Raw genomic sequence first — 18,895 nt, 5'->3', positions numbered from 1 at the left:
GGAAAATGTTAATTTTCAATAACCTTTATATTATAATAATATTCCAATTATTTGAAACATTGCCCAAATGACATCATGAAGAATTATTTTAATTTCATTGATGAGGAAAACATGAAGGTTAAATAACTTTCTCAAGGCATTGGCTATAGCCATAAACGAAATTAAGTTCTCTTCATGGGTCTAGATTTAAACAGAATTATCCCCTATAGCATTAATGTAACACCTCACACAAAGTATCATTAGAGAGAATTATAGTATTTGATTATCAGTGGAATTAGTCATTATCTATAAATCCTTTTTGTTTTGTCATGGGGAAGATTAGCTAACCCTTTAGCAAATGAGGAGCATTATGACACATCTTGAAAGAAAAACGCCTCAATGACCAATGAAACCAGAACCACAATAATGCATAACTTTCAAAGCATAATTTTCTATCTTACTTAGAATTCTGTCCCAGATCTCTGTTCATTGAAATTGCAGATACCTACATAGAGGAGGGCAGAGCATCTCTGAAGAATGCTTCTAAGACTCAGGGCCAGGTTAGCCCAGGAAAGTTCGGCTAGCCCTCTTCTAAAACATGATGAAGTCCTCAGACAAACAATTGATCAGTCTCCATTTCCTAAGTTCAAAACAGCCTGTTTATTTCAGGATGTATATTTCTGTCTCAAACTATGAAATGGGGAAATTGGCTGTAGGAAGGAGAAAGGAATCAGGGTTGAAACCCTATGGAGATTAAGCAACATTTTTATTGAAAGACGAAAGCAAAGTCTTCACTGCCAAGAGGAACTGATCGCTCAGAAAGGAAAGAGGTTGAATGTCTCTAATTAACTCAGCTTCGCAGATCTTGGGTTGAGGCCATCTTTGCTATCCTTGACCGAAAGAAAGAAAGGAATCTACTGAGATTGAAACCTACTGTGGGAACTGCGGTCTTTGTTGCAACCCAAGAGAGTAACAGGTCCCAGAAAATGAGATGAAAACAAGTGACCACTCTACTGCATGTTCCGCCTGTAGAAATAGTGCCATTTCAACACATAGACAAAAATAAACACCGTAAGAGTTTCATTACAAGGGCTCAATACTTGCATGGTAAGAACAGTTAAACATACAGGGAAAAGTAAACATTTTAAACTGGTATTAGAAACATATTCAATAGAATTTAAAGTGCAGGATATTTTATACTATTTTACTTATTTCTCGATTCTCTGCCATATTTTTTAACTCATCAGAAGGATTCTAAAGAACACATTCTATTTTGGATGCATGCCACTCTTTTATTTAAAATTTTTGTAATTTATATTACAGTTATAATTTCAAATTCTTTGAGGCATTTACTCCTGGAACTGTTTCCATCATTCACAGTTCTTACATGTTTAAAAAGTAGTACGTAATAGTGGCATACGACAAAAATTCATCAAGTATTTATGAAATAAGTGAATGAATAAATATATAAAATTGTTTGTCTTAAAAAATGATCTCTTGAATAACATTAGTAGTTTAAGCCCTTGCATTTAGTATTGAAACTATTTTGAGTTGCATGAAATTAATGTAAAAAACACACAATCCTGTTGGTAAACCTTTACTATCTGTAATCTCTACAGAACGAATGTTCTATATGGATTTAATCCCACATCCTTCTCCCCCATTCTCAGCCCCTCTCCTACTGAATTATTAATGAAGAAGTAAGAAAGACTGTATAAGACCACCAAGGCTTGCAGGGAGAAGGCATACATACTGTTCTGAATTATTAGGGAAACTTTAAACTCTATGTCACTTGGAATAACATCAACATTATTTCTGAGTAGGTCTAGTCCTGGGTAAATTGTGAAATAAGAGAAGTTTGTTGTAAGGTTCCTACCCTCTAGCTTTCCACTCTATATCCCAGCACCTCTTCCTCTCTTCTCTTCCATTGCCTGCTGCTCTTGCCCTGATCCAGGCCCTTTAAGGTGTTCACAAGTTGCCTACTAGACGCAGTGGCACATGCAATTGGTCTCCATCTGGGCCTAACGTGAGCTGCCCTGTACTCAGAACCTGTCAGACTTTGTGCCTTCTTCCTATCCACTATCAAAACTTTCTTGTCCTGAGTTTCACCCTATCAAGACACCCTCTCTGCTTTTTAAGGAGGTTGCTAACTAATCTGGTAAATGCAACCTCTCTGATGTGATACTCAATTTAATGCATTTCTTCACCCCTTTAAAAAAATGATTTTATTGAAGGAATAACATATATTCAGAAAAAGTGCACTAGTCATAAGCGCGCGACTCAGTGGAGGTGAACACACATGTAACCAGTGCCCAGATCAAGAAACAACACTGCCAACAGCCCAAAAGCCCTTTTCCAAGCTCTGTATTCCTGAGAGTCTGCACTATTCTAATGTCTACCAGTATAAATATTGTCCACTTCGCACTTTTCTTGAGTTGAATCATACCCTATGCATGCTTTTGTGTCTGGCTTCTTTCACTCAACGTTATGCCTATGAAATTCCTCTATATGGTTGCATGTGTTTGTGAATCATTCTCATTGTATATATAATATATCATTGTATGAATATGCCACGATTTATTTATTCATTTTATTGTTGATTGGCATTTGGGTAGTTTCCAATTTACGGTATTATGAATAGTGTCATGAATATTCTTCATATAGTTTTTGGTTTGTTGATTTTGTTTTGTTTTTGGTGAAAATTACTTTGCATTTCTGGTGGATATATACCTAGGAGTGGAATTGCTGGGTCATAGGATACACATATGTTCAGGTTTAGTTTTTCAAAAAGTTTTCCAAATTGGTTAACTGATATAGACTCCCTGTAGCAGAATGTTAAGAGTTTGGTATTTTCCACATCCTCCCCAACACTTGGTATTGTTTAGCTTTTCCTTTTAGTTATTTCTGTGTGTATATAATAATGTTTCACTATAATTTAAATTTGTGTTATGTCGATGATGATGAAATTGAGGATCTCTTCATGTGTTTACCGATTTTCTATGTACCTTCTTTTGCAAAGTACATACTAAAGACTTTTGTCTGGTATTCTAAGATTATCTTTTTCTTGATGGTTTATAGACATAATTATATTTTAAAAAGGAACTCTAATCATGGGAGCATGGAGGTAACAAAGTGTAGAGAGGCTGGAAAAGATGTCTAGATGTAGTGATATTTCTATTTGTCTCAGCCCTCTGAGTGTACTTCTAGGGAACACACGGACACAACTCCTGTCTTTAGCCACACAGACCATTTAAACCAATATCCTACCTTAGAAAAAATGGATGACATTTATCATCTAAGTTACACATTTATGTTATTGATCATCTTAAATTGGGGCTGAGGAAAATCTGGTTCAAAGTTGAGAATCTGCTTAGTTGACATCAAACATCAAAACCCCAATTGGAAAAAAAGAAGAACAAAAAACAAATAGAGAAATAGAACAAGTGAGGGCAGAATGGAATAAACATCCTAGCTTTAGTTGGTGTGTCTCTCTGCCATAGATGCCACTATGGTAATGTTATCCTACATGTGTGGTCACAGTAACCGAAAGCACAGCCTCACTGAGAGGCACCCAGAATGCATTAGCCCACAACATTTGAACCAGTCTGAGGAATTTTCCCGTCAGTGCTCCTCCTAAAAGAATGCAAGCAGTGCTGCAGAGAATAACAACAATGCTGTATTAGTAATGCTGTCAGCTGTAATTTCCGTTTTTCTGAAATTTCTTACTTAGTCATGGGCTTACTATACGTTCCGACTTTTGGCAATGACCTCTTTCTTTAATTTGTATAATGGTGAGCCCATCAGTCTTCTTGAAAGATGCTGCAGGAATGCTGGTTAGGGACAACTTCATTTCAGCCGGATTCAATTCAACCTCAGATTCCAAGTCTGTAAACCTATGTATTTTTACATAATTCCATAAGTAGTGCAGCAAATAATTATCTTTTGTTTTTATTTTTGCCTGTTTTTTGGCCCCCATGGTATGGAGCCAACCCGACTACCATAGTGAGCCATCTCCCAGAGTTGTTTAACACTCCATCTCCAGGGTGTCAGGGACCTCGATTTGAATCTCTGTGGTGCTTCCTACTTAGCAGACTGAGCTTGTATAAGTGGCTTCACCTCTCTCTGCTTTTTTTGTCTCATTGGAAAAATGGGCTAAAAATAGCACCTACTTTTTAGGTGAGCACACAATAATGTTGGTTAATATTACTATGTACTTTAGAAAGATGACTACATAGATCGTAAACATACAGCACTTACCTGTAGTAATTTTAACTTTGCTAGTATTTTGATAATGATTCTTCTTTACCTACCTGCCCTATAACTGTTGTGCTTTCTAGAAACCGTTGAGCGTCCTAGAATCAGAAATTAGGAAAAGTGAATTTATCTCTACATTTAGATTTAGGGAAATCAATCAATTGACCTGTGGTTTTTCTAATCTATGAAGGAACAGAATTAATCAGAAAACTTTGCCTCAAGCAAGTTTCCAAGTGGTAGAAATGTAAATAGAGTGCTTTCAATACTCAGCTAAAATAATCACAAACAATATTTCATCAAAACTACCCAAGATGTAACCATAAGGCAGCAACAGGCTCCAAATAGAGCAGGAAGTTGACTATGTGTATCTTTTCTTATTCTTCTGTCTTCCCTTTTTATTCACTTTTCACTCCTGGTGTCTGAGGCTCTCCTCCTGAACATTCCTGATTTCCATTTTTCTCCACTGTGACATTTCTCCCAGACCTGTGCTTCCCCAGCCACTCACTCTGTCTCCCTAACCCATCTCAAAACATCTTTCTTGTGTGATACACTCTTACAGTGTGGTCCACTTTGTTATCACATTAGGAAAAGGAAAGTCCCGCTAAGATTGCTTAAAAGCATTATGGGACCACCTATCCAAAGGTATGTCCATGTAAACAAGCAGATCTTAGTTTGACTCAAAAGAAACAATTCTTAATGGTGGAATGTTGGGAATCCTTTACCGAGCTATAGGTGAGACATTTGGAGAGAAAACAAATTTTCTTAATAGATCAAATCAGTCAACCTATCAATGGCTATATAGCCCTGTGGGCAATCCCAGTCTTGATTAAACACATCTACTGAGTGTATATTTGTGTGGCTTTAACTGAACTTTCCCAATACTTTTTTCATTACGTGTAATTACATACTTCGTATGTCTACTCATATGACTCACGTCTTCCCCTCCTCCCATCACTTGAAAGTTGTTACAGGATACCATCTGAATAATGGCCATATTCACACACCCATGATAAGCTGGACCTGAAAAGTAATTATCCTGGATTAGCACGAGTCCTCTGATGCTAAATTAGCAGCCAGACCCATGCACGCAGTTGCTCTCTGACCCTCAGTTACTCTTCACAGAAAACCTGAAGAAATCTGAGTAGAGCAGTCCTTATGCTATTGGTTTAATTTACTTACCATTTATAGACCTGGCCTCAGTTAGGAAAGAGTTTTATTTAGTCACTAAGAAATTCATCCAACCTGGATTCATATTGGGCAACAATTAAATGCTTATTCATTGGATGGCAAATAAACAACTTAAAGGGGTGGGGGTCAGAATCCATGTTAATGCTGGAGCAGGTCTTAAAGATAATCACTAAGCTGGATCCTTTTTCCCTGCAGATTAGGAAACTGAGCACAGAGAAGCTAACTGACAACAAATGGTGGCAGGAATGGACCTGGCATCCAAGGCTCTGGATTTCTAGTATAGCGCTTCTTCTGCTATGATCTCTGGTCTGTGTATCAAAGGGAAGAACCTAGGGAATTAAAACGTGGTATGGTGCTGAAGCTGTAAAGTTTTATCCCCCACTGTTAGGAAGAGTTGCACATACACCTTAAAATATATTTCACTCCTCTAACCCTGTGACTATGAAATGTTTATGATAGCTTCCACTCTTGCAGAGTTCCCATTGATATATTTCAGTATTGTATCTCAAATTCTGAAATGAATGGCAAAACTGTTTGTTTGTAGCTGGCTCAACAATTGGACGGTGAGAGAAACCTAAATGTCCCCTGGTGGGAGATAGTCTGCTACAGAGTAATCACCCCACAGCCACTCTTCTCTGTATGTGTACCAGCAACAGTACAACACATGAAGTGGCCAGGACAAAAGTTTCTCCAGTGATTCAAGTACAGAATAGAAGAAGCTGTCTACTGGTGTTATAAGGAATGCCAAGAGAGAAAATTCGGGGAATAAAGCATGAAGTGATTAGCCTGGTGTTAATACTAGGTTATTCGTACTGAAGTAGGAGTGAAACAAGAGCTGGAAAACCTGAGAATATGGTGGAAATAATTTTGGATAAAACATTGAAGTCAACCAATTGATATATTACATATTATTTCTTCTTTCATTTTCTTTCTTCTACTTTTTGGGAAAATAGCAACTCGTCGCTTAATGCCACTACAAAGTACTTAGTCTAGCACTTGTTCAGTCCTGGCTACTCACTAATTTGAAATGTATGGGCTTTAATATTATGCTACTTTTCATTTTGATTCAGGGGTATTAAAATTCTGCCATGAATCATGAATGAATTAACAACTGATTTATGTAAACCTTCTAATAGGAAACAAAACCAAAGCATTCTAATCCTTGAGAGAAAATACCCTACTGTCCTCCTGCACCCGTTAGAGAGTAAATAGTCCCTCCTAAGTCCTCTGTCTAAGGGAGACAACTCTGAGGACCAGGAGGCATTGCTCTCGCATCCTCCAGGGAGGCTCACATTTTCCACTGAAACACGAGGGATCAGTCACAGCCAGGCACAGATGGAATTCCCACCGTGCGCTCACTGTCCCTAACCATCACACCATTTGCCCTTGTCCTGTGTGCACTACTATTTCTCTGACTTTTTAAAACAACTATTTCAAAGCAAAAGAGTCTCAGAAATGAAATGGAAAGAGTTAAAAGAGGCTGCATGCAAATAAGAACAACCCAAAGCATGGAAATTATGGGTTTGGGAAGAATGTTTTCTTGGTTTATTTGATTAACACTTTGCCACTGAGGCGAATTTTCCTTTGAGGTTTCTTATTCTGGATAGTTTTTAATGTAATTGGTTTAAGTGATACTTTACTTAAATATATCTTAAAAAGAAATCTGCCACTAACTATGAAATTTTCATGTTCAGTCCAATTGACTTCAAAGTAATCCAAAATGCTTTTTCCCAAGTGACACCTATCAGTCTCCAGCTATGTTTCTGATGGAGACTGACATCTGAAACCAACAATTAAAGTTACCTAATGCCAGGACTCTTTAAAGACGAACAGGCTTTACAGTACCCTATCAAAGCAGCTCATAACCAACTCATACTATTATTGTTTCTATAAGTGTGCTGGGAGGATTAATTTCTTGACACTCATTTAACATTACAGGAAAAATAATTTTCAGAGCCAAAAGGTCATTCTTTGACAAATCAGCACATTCAAAATTGTATGTTTTGATGAAAAACTGAAAATATCGTCAAGGCTTTGACTACTTTGTGCATATTCTTTAGTCCTCCTGGCCTTTTCTTTATTATTTATGTGACATCAATTAAGGGACATTAGTTAAATTTGAAACTTGCCTTAAAGTAATATAAAAGCAAAGGGCGAGAGAGAGGAAGAGAGAAAGGAGAGACAGGAGGAGAGAGAGAGAGAGAGAGAGAGAGAGAGAGAGAGAGAGAGAGAGAGAGAGAGAGAGAGAGAGAGAGACCCCAGAACACATTACCATTCGGATTGAGGTATAATGGAGCAATTTTCTTTCTTTTGTTTAAATACTACAAACGCATTTATTGTATTTACTTCACAAACCTTTTTCATTGGTTTCAGAGGGGGTTATTCAAGCAAAGATTGTGCTAAACTTAAAGGGTAAAGAAACAGCAATTTTTTTGTTCTGTGATGTAGAATTCTCAAAACTCTCGCTGCCATCTTGACTGCCCCGAATCTCAGGAAAGGTGGTTTTTTTGGAAACATAGGGAAATATCATTAGTATCAAGCCTACTATGTGCCAGGTCCTGAGATGGTCCTAAAAGACTATGGGTTATGTATGATATCAAAGGGATTGTTGTTGAGAGTGGGAAGTGGACATCCTTAGCTATGACTGCAAGTAGAATCGACACGTAACTCCTTCGTCTAACCCTACTTCCTTCCCCTTCTACTTCCTACCAGTTAGGCACCCTCTTCTCCAACTCCTCCTTCCCTCAATGTTCACCAATGACAATAAATTACCAGACCACATAGAATTAAATATATTCAAAGGAACTTAATAATGAAATTGAACAATTATTGAGCAAAATGTATGACCTATCCATGCAAACAATTAAGGCACTAGATAGCAGGTCAGTTTCCAACAGGGTCGTCAATATTTCAAGTGTCCAGAGGAGAAAGTCTAATCTGTAGTAGACTGATGGATCTCAATTTCATATTGCATGAGCAAAATTACATCTAACTAGCATAAAAAAGTACTGCTGAGATGAATAAATGTTGAAATATAAACCATTTTTATTTGTTTTAGGAACTAAATTATTTCTGAATCAAATATTATATTTTAAATAATAGATTTTGCTTTGGCATAGATAATAACTGACTTTTAGCTTGACAACAGAATAGGATATATGGCACTTTTAAGGTTTAGTATCAAACTGGGTACTAAATAGAGAATACGTAGGTATGTAATGTTTATGAAGGTGATCCAGAGGGAGAAATGTTCCGTTAAATATCTTATCTTTATGTGATATTAAGCCATTCCAGGTTGTAAAATATCAAGTAAACAGAAGAATGTTTTAAGACTGTGTGTATGAACAGCTTTATGGAGGTGACTTTCAGAATATGGGCTGCAAGGCAATCGACTTAGCAAAAAGTACCACAATGATACTTTGGAATAATGACTTTAAAATTATAGGTTACAATCCAAGAGGGATAACTGTTATAATTAGATTATTTTCTGAAGAAATTGGCCAAAGTAAGGTTATCACAAAGGACTTTGTTACTTTCTTGAAATTGTTTAGAAATATACTAGGAGCATCGGAGAACTAGTTGTACCTTTGCCCAGAATTATGGTTCATCTGCTCCTGGAATGGGATTATAGTTTTGGTGACTATATTCCATGAAAAATCTGATGGGATTTGGGAAAGTCGAAACAAAAGACAATTGCAGTTGGCTTTTATTTTTGTTCATTTCTTCATTTTATAAGATGATTGGGGCTCTTTAGTTTCCCCACAAGAAAATTCTAGAGGACTTTTACTAGAAGTCTATCAGGTCATGAAGTTATAAAGAAGTAGTTAAGAATATGAAAACATGGGAAAAGTCTTTGCAAGAAAGGTTTTTTCTTTTTTTTTTTAAGTGTAGATTAATCTGTCACAATGGGTTATTAATAAAAACTGGAATTTGCAGATCAATTTACTAGGCAGAGATGATTGTTTCATTTGTTAGGCCATCTCAAATCTCAGATTACATATACCAGGGATACCAAAAAAATGTATACATATGGACACTTTGGTCAATGTTGCTCAAGCAGCAGTTCACCATAATGAGAAGTGTCTGGATGCTGATGGTAACCACTTTGAGCACTTCTTGTAATTGCAGAAGTCAAATGTGACTTGTATTCATCTTTTATTATCAGTATATATTGAGTATTACAATTTTAATAGTTTTTTCATTTCTTAAAATGTGTATACATTTTTTTGGCACCCTCTGTAAAATTTAAAAACAAAAAGAAAGCCCTAGACACTCATTTTCAAACTCATGTACGGTCCTTGAAAGTACAAAATTCCATTAAGTACTGAGTTGAATAATACTCTATGAGTCTTAAGATGAAAAATTATTCATCATCATTACTTTAACAAAAATGCTAATGACATTAAAATAAAAGATTTTCTGATTCATGACTTCAGGAATCTAAGTGAAATGTAGATTGAAAAAAATGAAGAGACAAAACATTGTCTTTTACATTTGCTCAAGAATGGCACCCAAGTACAATCTGTATGTTCCTTAATAAGCAGTAAAGTTAAACTAGGAGTTAATGTAGCTAGTTACTCCTGGTATACAGACTGCTGATGCCCATGAGAAGCTAACCATTTCGTATAAGCACACACTTCAAAGTTACAATGAAATGAAAAGAAACTAAAGCAAGTTTTTTGTTTGTTTTGTTTTGAAATACAACCCTCAGTGAAGCATTGTTTGCATATTGAACTGAATGTGTAAACAATGCCGTTGTGGGTTTAATTTGTGAAATGAGTATAAGCCTTGATGAGCTGTGATGTTTGCTATTTGGAAATAGAAAACTACTTTTAACGTATTCGTCTGAGGATTGATACAAACACAAAATATGTAGACTCCCCAAATTAGCTTAAAACTTGATAGTTTTTTCTCAGCAAAAATTTCAACTGTAGCATAAAAATGATTGTTTTAAAAGTTGTATGTCGTAGGTTATGATGTTTTATGATGAAATACCCAATAAAGTATTTGAGATGCTCTGATGTTAAAAAATACAAATGAAATACTTTCAGTTGTTAGCAATGGGTACCTAAATCCACATACAGTTATGTCCTCTGCCTGTGTGGCCAGTCCTTGAATGTTGCATGTGTATCATGCTTTATTTTTAGTTTAGTAGTCTTTTTAAGTCAAGTATCACAGTGATGTCCTCAAAATGTATTAGCATTGTTTTAAGAAAAGTAATCTAATATTAATATAAAAGTAATCTAATATTAATATTAAAGCACTCATGTTATCAAACACGAATATCTTTAAATTGTGTTTTGGTACTAAAAATAAAACTGTAAATGCAAGTTGGCTTTATTCTAAATATAGTTAATATAAATTTTAAACTAAAAAACAATGTTACACGCACATATACTACTTCGGGTTTATTCTTATTTATCAGTTATAACTTGCCACTGAATTGACATCCAACTTCTGTATGTAGTATTAGTAAAGAGAGTAGGTTGCGTTCTCCTGATTCCTGAAATTTGATAACCATGGTAAATGGATTTAATTCATTCCATCTTTGTAATAATATTCTGAATTATATACAACAGGAAACCTATACTAAAGAATTGTCTTACAGGTTTCCGATTTTAACCAGGAAATACAAGGTGCTCCAAAGAATCAACCTGAAAAACAGAAAAAAATGGGGGACATAAAAAGGGTGAGTTTTGCCAATTATGTTATTGCTCAATTAGTTGTATACTTTTATAAAAGTAATATTATATTCAGAGAATACCTGTTAAAAATTTGTCACTCACAGGCACGATAACACGTTATGTGCTCAGTAACTTCAACCAGCATGAGAAGAGTTGCTACTTCCGTTTCCCCAATAATTAATGAGCGAATCACTGAAATTCTCTGCAACTAGAGTTTTGTAGCTAGAGAATAGAAGTTTAGGCTAGATCATAACCAAGCCTATGTATAGGTTTATAAAATCAATTATTCTATGACAATTATTATCTTGTTATTAATAAAATAATAGAAATAATCTGGAACTTTTTAGTGGGTTGCTGACAAGGGTAGAATAAACAAGTTAGAGAAACAGTAGAAAGAATTTCTTCATAAAAATGAATGATGTATTTTTTTAAATGCAAGATTCCTAAAATTCTAGACCTGGATATACTTTGATGACCTTTGCCCTATTTTTGTTACATAATCATTCAAAACAGTGTGAACACTTTTAAAAGCTATTTATTTATAGGCAGCTTATATGGATAAAATGTGATTAGAAAACAAATGAAAAGCACATGAGAAAGAAAAAAGGTAGGATGAGGCCTAAAATAGTGTAGGGTTGAGGCTAATACAAAAAGACAAAGCACAGCAGCCGATACCCTTGCTGAGGATGAGTCCCAAATGTGGTCCTAACTTTTGAGCAGTAAGTCAAAAACATAAACTTGATTAGTTACACAAATCTCAGTGCCCTCACGATATAAGCAGCCTGTAATTCTTACGATATTAAGACTTCTTTGTCTTCACAGAAAAGAGAACGTATAATGCTATGAACTAATTCTCAACTATAGCCTATGAAATAGATGCAATAACCTCTCCCACTGTTAGGATTTCTTGTGTCTTTGTTTGTTTGTTTGTTTGTTTTTTTAATAGCTTTACCAAGAACCCAAAGGTATATTTCAATGATGCTCAGGCAGTACAAGGTGGCTCAGACAGTATGTATATAGTATATCAATTAAAGAGTTATCATTGATTTATTCAACACGATTTAATGGAGTGCCAAGTATGTGTGTGATTCTACATTAAGCACCATAGAGAATTCAAAGATGAATAAAATATAGTCGGCCTGCAACGTGCTACGAGCAGTCATACACTAAGTAGATTATTATCCACACCCAAGACACATACAACAATGGAGGACGTTCATAAGAAACACCAAAGATTATCCATGTCTGGGTGACTCAGAATAAAACAGATAGTGTTGGAAAGACAGGATGGGAACAAAAATTGGAGGCTCTGGAATGTGGGCAAAAAGGTCCCCCTCACCCCCAAAAAACACCCATAAAGGAGTAATATGAATAAAACTGTGTTGTAATGTGATTAATCTGATAGATGTGAGGAAAGGTATTAGAAATGGGAAAACCAATTATATGGCTACTTAAATAGTTTGAGCATAAATGAGGCCCAGATTAAGTTAGTATTAAAAAAAATTAAAAAACAGGGCAGAAAGCAAAATTTATGGCAGAAGTGGAAGCTACAGAACTTAGCAACAGATTGGATGAGCAGGTCTAAGGCATGAAAGGACTCATTTACCCCTCTATGTAGCTGGAAGGTCATTGGTGCTATTCATACATAAGGGAACATGGGGAGAGGGTATCTTGTTTGGGGGAAGGCTGAAAGGGAGAGATGAGGGCTTCTGTTTTTGTTGTATTGAATTATAGATATTCCTATGCATAAATTCTCTTCAGACTCTAAGGCCAGGTCCAAATGCTACCTTCTCTTTCCCTTAGCTGGAAGCAAACTCTCTCTGCTCTGAACTAAAATAGCTTGTTTGTCAATGTTTCTTTTAAGGAGCTTGACACTTTCTCATGTAATAACTATTTTTAAATGCCCTATTTCCTGCTCAAGACTGATATTTTCTAGAGGAAAGGACTGTGCCTGGTTCATTTCTGCACCTCGTTGAACTGAGTAAGCATGCTTGAATGCTAAGAGCATATACTAAGGAATAGCCACATTTAGTGGCCAGAGGGGGTTCAAGGAAAGGATCACAAAGGAGTGTTCAGAGAGGTGGAAGTGACGAGGCTAGCTCAGAACCACAGAAGGGAGAAGAAAGTTCCAGCAAGGAGCTTGTCAGTAGGACCATTCACCAATAACAGGTCTGAAAACTGGAGGACTAGTGAAAAGATTTGACAGCAAAAGAAGAAGGTTTCAGGAATTTGATATCCTGAGACCAAGGATGAAAACTAGGCAATGCTGCCAGGCCCTTGATTTCCTCTGGGTCGATGTCCTAGGTGGCTTCCTCCTGGCGGTTATGAATAATTTGTGGCAACAGGGCCGATTTGGTGGAAATATTAAGTGTTTATGGGTTCCTTATTTTTTCTTCATTCAGAATTAAAATAGCCTCTTTATTGGCTCTCTTGGGGACAAGGGGTCAATTCTTATCATCTAGATTACCTCTTTGAAGGACAGTCCAAAGAATACTCCAATTTTTTAAGCATTCAAATATTCAAATGAGGCAGAATGGAGGAGCAACAGCACCAAGCTGTCCCTAAGGTGTCTCATGCACACACTAATTTATTTCATCTTGGAATAAAGGTTTGTGGACTCATCCCTCTGATTTAGATGGGGGACCTATGGCTCACTTTTAGTTAAAATCAAGTTAGCAGGAGAACGGCAGCGGGATCAGTTCATTTAGTTCAGCGCAGTAATAGTGAGTGCTTATTACGTTCCCACTAATAAGGGGGGGATAAAAGGCAGTCATCCCAAATCCTCCCTCTGCTGTCTTTTTCTCACCCAGCCCTCAGTTTCCTGTAGATCATAACGTTTCCTGTCTCCTTGGTTTGCCCTCATCCTCCCCTCCTGAGCCACAAGCCCCAGTCTCTGTTCTTTTGAACTCATAGACTGCTTTGAAAATTCTAGCATGACCCTGGGATGGTTCATCACAAATCCCGAACTATAGGACCCGTGCAGAACATTTTATCTCTGCTACTGTGGAATAATAAGAAGTAGAATTCAAAAGAGGAATGTTCTTTGGGGTTTAGAGGTTAAATCAAATTGCCCAAAGGAGATCCTCCATGAGTTGGCCTTCCACAATTTTGACCAAATTAAATACACGGAAGGAGGGTCCTCATCACACTCCATGTTCTTCACTTTATTGCAGTCAGGTTATCTTCATTTGAACATCTTTTTTTTTTTTTTTGTGTGTGTGTGTGTGTGTATGTGTAAATATTTATCAAGAGCTAGATGCAAGGTATTGTGCACAGGAGGGAAAGGAAGATGCAAGGTTCTGGTCTGCCATATCTGCTCTGGGCACTTGTCACTGCTGGGTGAAGGCATTTGTACTTTATTAAATAGACATTTGGAACCTACTGGAGATTTTTAACTGAGACAAGAGATTCACTTTAGAGAAAGAAAAACTCATATTTCTGTCTAATGAATGGGCATAGAAGAGCCTAGTTGAAGAGAATGACAATTATGAACAGAGGCAGATATGGAAATGGGCTTGGAGTGGCAGTAATGATCAAGAAATGAAAAGATAGATGAGGAGACACTGCCAACACAGTAAACTTGTCCTGTTGGCTTATAGTATATGAAAGATAAGGAAGAGCAGTGAAGGGTGAATTCTAAGTGTTGAGCCTGGATGAAGGTGGTTCCATTAACAAAATTAAGTCAAGAAGAGGAGCTAATGGGAGGGACAGAGAGGACGGGAATGACGCATTCAGCTCTGAGTATGTTTGGCCAACAAGATCTGCAGTTGAGAATGCCCAGCCTTCTGGAAAGCAAATTTATGTCTTTAAATCACCCATTGAGAAGTAAAAGAAGAGATTATGGATGTGAATAAAATTGTAAACAAGAGAGAATATAGTGAAGAAAGAGAAGAGAACATATGTCTAGGTCTATTTTTGAGTATAATTAAGAGAAAAAGAAAAGGCTCTGTGGAACTAGAGAAGTAGCAATCACAGGATAAAGACAGAATCATGGAAACTGAAAGTGGGGTTAGCAGAAGCCTGAGCGATCATTAGGAGACCATTGATGATATTAAAGAGAGCAGTCTCAGTAAAGAAATGAGCAGAAATCAGATCTCTAGGATTTAGTGGAGTCTAGAAGTAGGTGTACTGAATGCCGACCACTATTTGAGGGGGTTGGTGGCAGAATCAAGAAATTAGAACAGGAAAGTCATTTTAATGCATGTTGAAGGGGTGCTGAGCATATATACTTAAAATTGAAAAACATTGCATAAAGAAATTGTTTCTAAACGTGCTCTAAAATATAGTGGAAGGAATGGACATAACAAAGCATTCACTACAGTTTTCAGTGATATACTATTTTCATTCAAATACCTTCAGTCTAAATGGATTATTGCAATTTAGCGATCTTCCTAACTTTGAGATTTTATAAAATAAGTGGATACTGGAGTTAATCGTGCCAAATGTGTTACTTTAAAATGTCAAATCAATTCATTTGCCATCTATAAAGTGAAATCCCTTCTTCTGCCAATCATGGAATTGTGTATTTGGGGACTTTCGAATTATAATCAGCAGACAATTTTTTGTAAGCAGATAAACATCGTAAGGATATATAATAAAGAGATGTATATAAAAAAATGAATTAGATCTTTCCAATGTTGATATGTAGGCAGTGATACAGCAAGGAAATCAAAAGGACAACAAAGTGATATTTTTCATATACTGCCTGTTATAATCATTTAAAACTGGGCATTTGAAGTACTTGAGAAATCAGGGTTGTTACAGTATTCAAAAGAAACACAATGTGAAGTGAAAATAGAGGGGAAAAAATTGCGGGTAGGTTTGTTAGAATATGAAAGCAGCATGAGTTGGTGAGAATTTGCAGTGAGCCAAAATGTAATGCCACAGAAGAAAAAAAGGGACTCATTCTAGTATGTTAATGAGACCACACCTGGAACAATGCATTCAACATGGGATACCTCTAAACAAAAATGAACATCTAGGAAACTGGAAATAGTTCAGAGACAAGCAATAAGAATGATTAAGGGCTTGGAGATACTTTTAATCTTGAAACAAGATTAAAAGGCCTTACATTTGTTTAACGTGGCTAACAGATGACTAAAAGTGGGCATGATATCTGTTTATAAACATCTGAAGGTTGGGTGTAAACATGAACGTTAGAGTAGAATTGCATAATATGGTATGAAAAAGATTTAACTTGGGGAAAAAAATTCAAGAGAGAATTTGAAAGTGAATATAATGAAGCTGTCTCCTGGAGAGTGTGTATTTCCTTTTCTTTAGAGACACTGCCAAGAATGAGGAAGTGTAGCTGAGAGCCCCTCAGAAGAGAATGACCCAACAGGTCCCCTAAAAATCTAATTTCTTCACTTTCACAAACCAGTAGAACCCTTTTTAAGCTTGATCTGTTTGCACAGAATTATCCGGAAAGGGTGTTTATTTACAGATTTTAGAAAATCAGCAGCACAACACTTTAGAGTCCTGGGCAATCATGTTGTATACTCATTTGTTCTGTCATCGGTAGAGTAGTCCAATAAAATAGAATTCAATCTAGTTTGTATTGATGCTGGCCTCTAAAAGTCCATTCTCCCAAAGCTCAAAGGGTTTCACTTAGAATTTACTAAGAAACAACCGAATGGCTTTATTTTTAAAGAATTGTGTATATGTCCAGCTGGAGTTCAAAGTTATACCAATAGGTAGGGTAACTCAAAAGGTCTGTTTTGGTATTATTTCTACAAACACCCAATCTTCTGTTTTCTTTTTTGGTGAATGTAGTGTCTTATTCTTTTTGTTTGTTTGTTTGTTTGTTTTTTGCCTAAACTTTGTTCTTACTAAAGGGATGGAATTGTTTTCCCTTAAGGTTGCTTTAAAATGAAATTAAAATAGAAATTGTGTTTGGATTATGAGCCCCTAGATGGCTTTGTCTGTTTAATTTGACTTATATAAAATGCCAAAATAGTGCCGTGCACACCTGAAAAATAAACAAGTAGTAGATGATAGCTGCAGATAAATCCTGTCCCTACGGGGTTGGTTAAGGGAATACTCATAAGTGAATCTTATATTTCCACAGATTTTCACTATAAAGTCATATTTATGGATATTCCGATGGCCTGATTCATGTCATGTAGGGCCTGTTAGTGTTTCTGAATCATTTCCAGAATTTTCCAGCAGATTTCAGGCTTCAGAATTTCTACACATGTCCTCTCAGGCCCTTTGAGCTTCTCGCATTGATCTACTTTCCCCTCTACTCATTGCCTTGTAGAACTTTGTTGCAGTTCCAAACTGGGCCGGTAGATGCTGCCACTTCATGACATTAAGAGTTACAAAGTTCCTTTCTCAGAGGTTAAGGCCTAAGATGAAGGGGGTGTTGAGGGGGGGATGTGGAGATGAGAAGGAGGTTAATGGGTAACTGGAATAGTCTCTCAGGAGAGTAATTTGGTTTTTAGTTGTGTGCTTATGAATTATTTGAATTTTACTACAAGTAAAACAGTAAGAAAAACAATAAAAAGTAAATTAATTTCAAAAAGACACTTCAACTTCAGATGCTTCAAGTATACTTTAGGCAAGAAAATTAAAGAAAAAAAGAACAGAATTTAAAAAGTAATACCTAAAAGCATCTAAGACTCAACATTTCTCTACAGTTATGGAAAGGGCAGGCTTGAAAATATGTTCTGGAGAGCCTGAGGGACATAGCAAATGTAATTCTTTAAACCACTGTTTCTCAAAGTGGTGTGTGAGATGATTTTAGGTTTTACAGGATAAATGATTTTTATTTCCACAATATGGATTAATTAGCAAGATGGCCTTCTATTCATGGCTAATTATGTTGGTTTTCCGTTTATGGTGATGACAAAAAGTTTCCTTTATCATATAAACGTATTTAGTAGATTATTTAAAGAAAAATATTAAATGAATATTACAGGTGATATGGCAAAAATTATAAAAGTGGTATTTAATAGAAATCCTGGAAATAGTACCCTGTTGAAACAAGCAATATACTTTTCCTTATAGAAACTTACAATTTTTTATTGCCTATTTTCAACTTTTTAATTCTAATGTGGACTACAAATGTGACCTGTATATAACTCCTAATGGCATCCATGTAATATATATATATATATATATATAGGTATCCATGTAATGTAATATATATATATATATATATATATATATATATACACACACACACACACACGTATATATATATATAGATACATGTATCTATCTATATATATATACATATATATGTATGTATATATATATTTTTAAGACTAGATAGATTGGAAACTAATACCGTGTTTCCCCGAAAATAAGACCTAACTGGAAAATAAGCCCTAGCATGATTTTTCAGTAAGACATCCCCTGAACATGAGCCCCAATGCATCTTTTGGAGCAAAATTAATATAAGAGCCGGTCTTATTTTCGAGGAAACACGGTAATAAGAAGTTGAATAACTAATACTGTGCTATAATTCTGGGGTTTTTGGATAACTTCTGTGAACATTTTATTATGTAGAAATGTAAAAAATATGTGGGAGCAAAGCAATTTGAAAGCAAGGTCAGTATTACTGAAAATCTGATTTTAGGGGGAGTAAAGAAACATGCTAAACAACTATATTTGTGTGAACAGTAATCTGTATGTACTAAAGCACGAATTTTTATTTCATCCAAATTATGCATCTCTCCACCTTCATTTAGAGGTCAAATTGACACATAATATTCTATGCCAAAATGAAATTCAAAATGTTGTGTCCTTACAAGGAGAGTATTAAATTAAGCATTGTACTTAATTTT

General features: G+C 35.9%; 1 protein-coding gene across 3 annotated transcripts in view; it reads left to right on the top strand.

Moving 5' to 3' along the window:
- The window catches only part of EYA4 (EYA transcriptional coactivator and phosphatase 4), a 287,111-nt gene that overhangs the window by 14,333 nt on the left and 253,883 nt on the right, over nt 1–18,895 (top strand). The window contains exon 2 of one of the 3 annotated variants that reach the window (XM_019732792.3): nt 11,030–11,110. The exons of the other annotated variants lie outside the window; for them this stretch is intronic. The gene's annotated coding sequence lies outside the window, so the exon portion shown is untranslated. The remainder of the gene's footprint in view (nt 1–11,029; nt 11,111–18,895) is intronic. 3 annotated transcript variants of the gene reach the window in all.

Source organism: Rhinolophus sinicus, chromosome 2 (genome assembly GCF_057876585.1).
Source record: "Rhinolophus sinicus isolate RSI-liver-muscle chromosome 2, RSI-T2T, whole genome shotgun sequence".
NCBI classification, from domain to species: Eukaryota; Metazoa; Chordata; class Mammalia; order Chiroptera; family Rhinolophidae; genus Rhinolophus; species Rhinolophus sinicus.
The sequence above is the reverse complement of the archived record's forward strand: the minus strand, read 5'-3'. Positions and strand labels throughout refer to the sequence as shown.